Source organism: Hordeum vulgare, unplaced genomic scaffold (assembly GCF_904849725.1).
Source record: "Hordeum vulgare subsp. vulgare unplaced genomic scaffold, MorexV3_pseudomolecules_assembly, whole genome shotgun sequence".
Taxonomy (NCBI): Eukaryota; Viridiplantae; Streptophyta; class Magnoliopsida; order Poales; family Poaceae; genus Hordeum; species Hordeum vulgare.
This window is the reverse complement of record NW_025422493.1, coordinates 117501-125000: the sequence shown is the minus strand read 5'-3', so window position 1 is coordinate 125000 and position 7500 is coordinate 117501. Positions and strand designations below refer to the sequence as shown.

Sequence of the window (7500 nt, the reverse complement as noted above, 5' to 3'; positions counted from 1 at the left end):
TATCTATTTGTTCCTTATGCTTGCCCCTACTACTACTACTACTACTACTACTACTACTACTACTACTACTACTACCAGTACTACTACTACTACTACTACTACTATTACTACTACTGCTACTACTACTACTACTACTACTACTACTACTACGAGTACTACTACTACTACTACTACTACTACTACTACTACTACTACCAGTACTACTACTACTACTACTACTACTACCTACTACTACTACTACTACTACTACTACTACTACTACTACTACTACTACTACTACTACTACTACTACTACCACTACCACTACTACTACCACTACCACTACTGCTCCTGCTACTGCTACTACTACCACTAGTACTACTGCTCCTGCTACTACTACTACTACCGCTACTACTACCACTACTACTACTGCTCCTGCTCCTGCTCCTGCTCCTACTCCTGCTCCTCCTCCTGCTCCTGCTACTACTCCTGCTCCTGCTACTACTCCTGCTCCTGCTCCTGCTACTACTACTACTACTACTACTGCTCCTACTACTACTGCTACTGCTCCTACTGCTACTGCTACTACTACTGCTGCTCCTGCTACTGCTACTCCTGCTCCTGCTACTCCTGCTACTACTCCTCCTCCTGCTACTACTCCTGCTACTGCTGCTACTACTGCTGCTGCTGCTACTGCTGCTGCTGCTGCTGCTCCTACTACTACTACTACTACTACTACTACTACTACTACTACTACTACTACTACTACTACTACTACTACTACTACTACCACTACCACTACTACTACCACTACCACTACTGCTCCTGCTACTGCTACTACTACCACTACTACTACCACTACTACTACCACTACTACTACCACTACTACTACTGCTCCTGCTCCTGCTCCTGCTCCTACTCCTGCTCCTCCTCCTGCTCCTGCTACTACTCCTGCTCCTGCTACTACTCCTGCTCCTGCTCCTGCTACTACTACTACTCCTACTACTACTGCTCCTACTACTACTGCTACTACTCCTACTGCTACTGCTCCTACTGCTACTGCTACTGCTACTTCTGCTCCTGCTACTGCTACTCCTGCTCCTGCTACTCCTGCTCCTGCTACTCCTGCTACTACTCCTCCTCCTGCTACTACTCCTGCTACTGCTGCTACTACTGCTGCTGCTGCTGCTGCTCCTGCTGCTGCTGCTGCTGCTGCTCCTACTACTACTACTACTACTACTACTACTACTACTACTACTACTACTACTACTACTACTACTACTACTACTACTACTACTACTACTACTACTACTACTACTACTACTACTGCTACTGCTACTCCTGCTACTGCTACTCCTGCTACTGCTACTCCTGCTCCTGCTCCTGCTGCTGCTCCTGCTGCTGCTCCTACTACTGCTACTACTACTACTACTACTACTACTACTACTGCTGCTACTACTACTACTGCTACTACTACTACTACTACTACTACTACTACTACTACTACTACTACTACTACTACTACTACTACTACTGCTACTACTACTCCTGCTACTGCTACTCCTGCTACTGCTACTCCTGCTACTCCTACTACTCCTACTCCTGCTACTGCTACTCCTGCTACTGCTACTCCTGCTACTGCTACTCCTGCTACTGCTACTCCTGCTACTGCTACTGCTGCTACTGCTACTCCTGCTACTGCTACTACTCCTACTACTACTACTACTCCTACTACTACTACTACTACTACTACTACTACTACTACTACTACTACTACTAGTCGTTGGGTGTCATGCGCGGTGGGAAAAGTCACAGAGGTCGTGGCGGTGCTCGTGTTGTCGGGGTAGAGAGGGAGCGGTGAAATTCTTGTGTTAAACTCGTGTCCGTTCTCGAGGCAAATGTGGCAATGGACACGGGAGGGGCAAGCTAAAACATATCACAAACGTCAAAAATAAGAAAACTAGTAAACGTCAAAAATAAGAAAACGAGGTCATATAGATCACGGTCCCGCGTCATCCTTGTCACGTGGCGCAAAAATATATTTAAAAAGGGGAATGCAACACGAGGACTTCCCAGGAGGTCGTGGCGGTGCTCGTGTTGTCGGGGTAGAGAGGGAGCGGTGAAATTCTTGTGTTAAACTCGTCTCCGTTCTCGAGGCAAATGTGGCAATGGACACGGGAGGGGCAAGCTAAAACATATCACAAACGTCAAAAATAAGAAAACTAGTAAACGTCAAAAATAAGAAAACGAGGTCATATAGATCACGGTCTCGCGTCATCCTTGTCACGTGGCGCAAAAATATATTTAAAAAGGGGAATGCAACACGAGGACTTCCCAGGAGGTCACCCATCCTAGTACTACTCTCGCCCAAGCACGCTTAACTTCGGAGTTCTGATGGGATCCGGTGCTTTAGTGCTGGTATGATCGCATCCGACGTGCAACTATCTATTTGTTCCTTATGCTTGCCCCTACTACTACTGCTACTACTGCTACTACTGCTACTACTACTACTACTACTACTACTAGTCGTTGGGTGTCATGCGCGGTGGGAAAAGTCAGAGAGGTCGTGGCGGTGCTCGTGTTGTCGGGGTAGAGAGGGAGCGGTGAAATTCTTGTGTTAAACTCGTCTCCGTTGTCGAGGCAAATGTGGCAATGGACACGGGAGGGGCAAGCTAAAACATATCACAAACGTCAAAAATAAGAAAACTAGTAAACGTCAAAAATAAGAAAACGAGGTCATATAGATCACGGTCCCGCGTCATCCTTGTCACGTGGCGCAAAAATATATTTAAAAAGGGGAATGCAACACGAGGACTTCCCAGGAGGTCACCCATCCTAGTACTACTCTCGCCCAAGCACGCTTAACTTCGGAGTTCTCATGGGATCCGGTGCTTTAGTGCTGGTATGATCGCATCCGACATGCAACTATCTATTTGTTCCTTATGCTTGCCCCAACTACTACTACTACTAGTACTACTACTACTACTACTACTACTACTACTACTACTACTACTACTACTACTACTAGTAGTCGTTGGGTGTCATGCGCGGTGGGAAAAGTCACAGAGGTCGTGGCGGTGCTCGTGTTGTCGGGGTAGAGACGGAGCGGTGAAATTCTTGTGTTAAACTCGTCTCCGTTGTCGAGGCAAATGTGGCAATGGACACGGGAGGGGCAAGCTAAAACATATCACAAACGTCAAAAATAAGAAAACTAGTAAACGTCAAAAAAAAGAAAACGAGGTCATATAGATCACGGTCCCGCGTCATCCTTGTCACGTGGCGCAAAAATATATTTAAAAAGGGGAATGCAACACGAGGACTTCCCAGGAGGTCACCCATCCTAGTAGTACTCTCGCCCAAGCACGCTTTACTTCGGAGTTCTGATGGGATCCGGTGCTTTAGTGCTGGTATGATCGCATCCGACATGCAACTATCTATTTGTTCCTTATGCTTGCCCCTACTACTACTACTACTAGTACTACTACTACTACTAGTACTACTACTACTACTACTACCAGTACTACTACTACTACTACTACTACTATTACTACTACTGCTACTACTACTATTACTACTACTGCTACTACTACTACTACTACTACTACTACTACTACTACTACTACCAGTACTACTACTACTACTACTACTACTACTACTACTACTACTACCAGTACTACTACTACTACTACTACCAGTACTACTACTACTACTACTACTACTACTACTACTACTACTACTACCTACTACTACTACTACTACTACTACTACTACTACTACTACTACTACTGCTGCTCCTACTACTACTACCACTACCACTACTACTACAACTACCACTACTGCTCCTGCTACTGCTACTACTACCACTACTACTACCACTACTACTACTACTCCTGCTACTGCTACTACTACCACTACTACTACCACTACTACTACTGCTCCTGCTCCTGCTCCTACTCCTGCTCCTCCTCCTGCTCCTGCTACTACTCCTGCTCCTGCTACTACTCCTGCTCCTGCTCCTGCTACTACTACTACTACTACTACTACTCCTGCTCCTACTACTACTGCTACTACTACTACTGCTACTGCTACTGCTGCTACTGCTACTGCTACTGCTACTGCTGCTCCTGCTACTGCTGCTCCTGCTCCTGCTACTCCTGCTACTACTCCTCCTCCTGCTACTACTCCTGCTACTGCTGCTACTACTGCTGCTGCTGCTACTGCTGCTGCTGCTGCTGCTACTGCTGTTGCTGCTGCTGCTGCTCCTCCTACTACTACTACTACTACTACTACTACTACTACTACTACTACTACTACTACTACTACTACTACTACTACTACTACTACTACTACCACCACTACCACTACTACTACCACTACCACTACTGCTCCTGCTACTGCTACTACTACCACTACTATTACCACTACTACTACCACTACTACTACCACTACTACTACTGCTCATGCTCCTGCTCCTTCTCCTACTCCTGCTCCTCCTCTTGCTCCTGCTACTACTCCTGCTCCTGCTACTACTCCTGCTCCTGCTCCTGCTACTACTACTACTACTGCTGCTGCTGCTCCTACTACTACTGCTACTACTACTACTGCTACTGCTCCTACTGCTACTGCTACTGCTACTGCTGCTCCTGCTCCTGCTACTACTCCTCCTCCTGCTACTACTCCTGCTACTGCTGCTACTACTGCTGCTGCTGCTGCTGCTGCTGTTGCTGCTGCTGCTGCTGCTGCTCCTACTACTACTACTACTACTACTACTACTACTACTACTACTACTACTACTACTACTACTACTACTACTACTACTACTACCACTTCTGCTCCTGGTACTGCTACTACTACCACTACTACTACCACTACTACTACCACTACTACTACCACTACTACTACTGCTCCTGCTCCTGCTCCTGCTCCTACTCCTGCTCCTCCTCCTGCTCCTGCTACTACTCCTGCTCCTGCTACTACTCCTGCTCCTGCTACTACTACTACTACTACTACTACTGCTCCTACTACTACTACTACTACTACTACTGCTACTGCTCCTACTGCTACTGCTACTGCTACTGCTACTGCTGCTCCTGCTACTGCTACTCCTGCTCCTGCTACTCCTGCTCCTGCTACTCCTGCTACTACTCCTCCTCCTGCTAGTACTCCTGCTACTGCTGCTACTACTGCTGCTGCTGCTGCTGCTCCTACTACTACTACTACTACTACTACTACTACTACTACTACTACTACTACTACTACTACTACTACTAATACTACTACTAGTCGTTGGGTGTCATGCGCGGCGGGAAAAGTCACACATGTCGTGGCGGTGCTCGTGTTGTCGGGGTAGAGAGGGACCGGTGAAATTCTTGTGTTAAACTCGTCTCCGTTGTCGAGGCAAGTGTGGCAATGGACACGGGAGGGGCAAGCTAAAACATATCATAAACGTCAAAAATAAGAAAACTAGTAAACGTCAAAAAAAAGAAAACGAGGTCATATAGATCACGGTCCCGCGTCATCCTTGTCACGTGGCGCAAAAATATATTTAAAAAGGGGAATGCAACACGAGGACTTCACAGGAGGTCACCCATCCTAGTACTACTCTCGCCCAAGCACGCTTAACTTCGGAGTTCTGATGGGATCCGGTGCTTTAGTGCTGGTATGATCGCATCCGACATGCAACTATCTATTTGTTCCTTATGCTTGCCCCTACTACTAGTCGTTGGATGTCATGCGCGGTGGGAAAAGTCACGGAGGTCGTGGCGGTGCTCGCGTTGTCGGGGTAGAGAGGGAGCGGTGAAATTCTAGTGTTAAACTCGTCTCCGTTCTCGAGGCAAATGTGCCAATGGACACGGGAAGGGCAAGCTAAAACATATCACAAACGTCAAAAATAAGAAAACTAGTAAACGTCAAAAATAAGAAAACGAGGTCATATAAATCACGGTCCCGCGTCATCCTTGTCACGTGGCGCAAAAATATATTTAAAAAGGGGAATGCAACACGAGGACTTCCCAGGAGGTCACCCATCCTAGTACTACTCTCGCCCCAGCACGCTTAACTTCGGAGTTCTGATGGGATCCGGTGCTTTAGTGCTGGTATGATCGCATCCGACATGCAACTATCTATTTGTTCCTTATGCTTGCCCCTACTACTACTACTACTAGTACTACTACTACTACTACTAGTCGTTGGGTGTCATGCGCGGTGGGAAAAGTCACAGAGGTCGTGGCGGTGCTCGTGTTGTCGGGGTAGAGAGGGAGCGGTGAAATTCTTGTGTTAAACTCGTCTCCGTTGTCGAGGCAAATGTGGCAATGGACACGGGAGGGGCAAGCTAAAACATATCACAAACTTCAAAAATAAGAAAACTAGTAAACGTCAAAAATAAGAAAACGAGGTCATATAGATCACGGTCCCGCGTCATCCTTGTCACGTGGCGCAAAAATATATTTAAAAAGGGGAATGCAACACGAGGACTTCCCAGGAGGTCACCCATCCTAGTACTACACTTGCCCAAGCACGCTTAACTTCGGAGTTCTCATGGGATCCGGTGCATTAGTGCTGGTATGATCGCATCCGACATGCAACTATCTATTTGTTCCTTATGCTTGCCCCTACTACTACTACTACTAGTACTACTACTACTACTACTACTAGTACTACTACTACTACTACTAGTACTACTACTACTAGTACTACTAGTACTACTAGTACTACTACTACTACTACTACTAGTCGTTGGGTGTCATGCGCGGTGGGAAAAGTCACAGAGGTCGTGGCGGTGCTCGTGTTGTCGGGGTAGAGAGGGAGCGGTGTAATTCTTTTGTTAAACTCGTCTCCGTTCTCGAGGCAAATGTGGCAATGGACACGGGAGGGGCAAGCTAAAACATATCACAAACGTCAAAAATAAGAAAACTAGTAAACGTCAAAAATAAGAAAACGAGGTCATATAGATCACGGTCCCGTGTCAGCCTTGTCATGTGACGCAAAAATATATTTAAAAAGGGGAATGCAACACGAGGACTTCCCAGGAGGTCACCCATCCTAGTACTACTCTCGCCCAAGCACGCTTAACTTTGGAGTTCTAATGGGATCCGGTGCTTTAGTGCTGGTATGATCGCATCCAACATGCAACTATCTATTTGTTCCTTATGCTTGCCCCTACTACTACTGCTACTACTGCTACTACTACTACTACTACTACTACTAGTCGTTGGGTGTCATGCGCGGTGGGAAAAGTCAAAGAGGTCGTGGCGGTGCTCGTGTTGTCGGGGTAGAGAGGGAGCGGTGAAATTCTTGTGTTAAACTCGTCTCCGTTGTCGAGGCAAATGTGGCAATGGACACGGGAGGGGCAAGCTAAAACATATCACAAACGTCAAAAATAAGAAAACTAGTAAACATCAAAAATAAGAAAACGAGGTCATATAGATCACGGTCCCGCGTCATCCTTGTCACGTGGCGCAAAAATATATTTAAAAAGGGGAATGCAACACGAGGACTTCCCAGGAGCTCACCCATCCTAGT

At 46.6% G+C, this 7500-nt stretch overlaps 8 non-coding genes across 8 annotated transcripts in view; all 8 read right to left on the bottom strand.

Moving 5' to 3' along the window:
* Nucleotides 1–2292: 2292 nt before the first annotated feature.
* LOC123417577 lies at nt 2293–2411 on the bottom strand. Its single transcript, XR_006617010.1, has one exon. It is a non-coding gene; the product is annotated as a 5S ribosomal RNA (ribosomal RNA).
* A 365-nt stretch (nt 2412–2776) lies between these two features.
* On the bottom strand, nt 2777–2895 carry LOC123417375. The gene has a single exon (XR_006616820.1). It is a non-coding gene; the product is annotated as a 5S ribosomal RNA (ribosomal RNA).
* A 386-nt stretch (nt 2896–3281) lies between these two features.
* LOC123417520 lies at nt 3282–3400 on the bottom strand. Its single transcript, XR_006616956.1, has one exon. It is a non-coding gene; the product is annotated as a 5S ribosomal RNA (ribosomal RNA).
* Nucleotides 3401–5533: 2133 nt separating this feature from the next.
* LOC123417364 lies at nt 5534–5652 on the bottom strand. The gene has a single exon (XR_006616810.1). It is a non-coding gene; the product is annotated as a 5S ribosomal RNA (ribosomal RNA).
* A 317-nt stretch (nt 5653–5969) lies between these two features.
* LOC123417349 lies at nt 5970–6088 on the bottom strand. Its single transcript, XR_006616796.1, has one exon. It is a non-coding gene; the product is annotated as a 5S ribosomal RNA (ribosomal RNA).
* A 347-nt stretch (nt 6089–6435) lies between these two features.
* Nucleotides 6436–6554, bottom strand: LOC123417586. Its single transcript, XR_006617018.1, has one exon. It is a non-coding gene; the product is annotated as a 5S ribosomal RNA (ribosomal RNA).
* Nucleotides 6555–6982: 428 nt separating this feature from the next.
* Nucleotides 6983–7101, bottom strand: LOC123417432. The gene has a single exon (XR_006616874.1). It is a non-coding gene; the product is annotated as a 5S ribosomal RNA (ribosomal RNA).
* A 356-nt stretch (nt 7102–7457) lies between these two features.
* Nucleotides 7458–7500, bottom strand: part of LOC123417498 — a 119-nt gene continuing 76 nt past the window's right edge. The window contains exon 1 of the ribosomal RNA XR_006616937.1: nt 7458–7500. This exon is cut by the window's right edge and continues 76 nt beyond it. This is a non-coding gene — a ribosomal RNA (5S ribosomal RNA).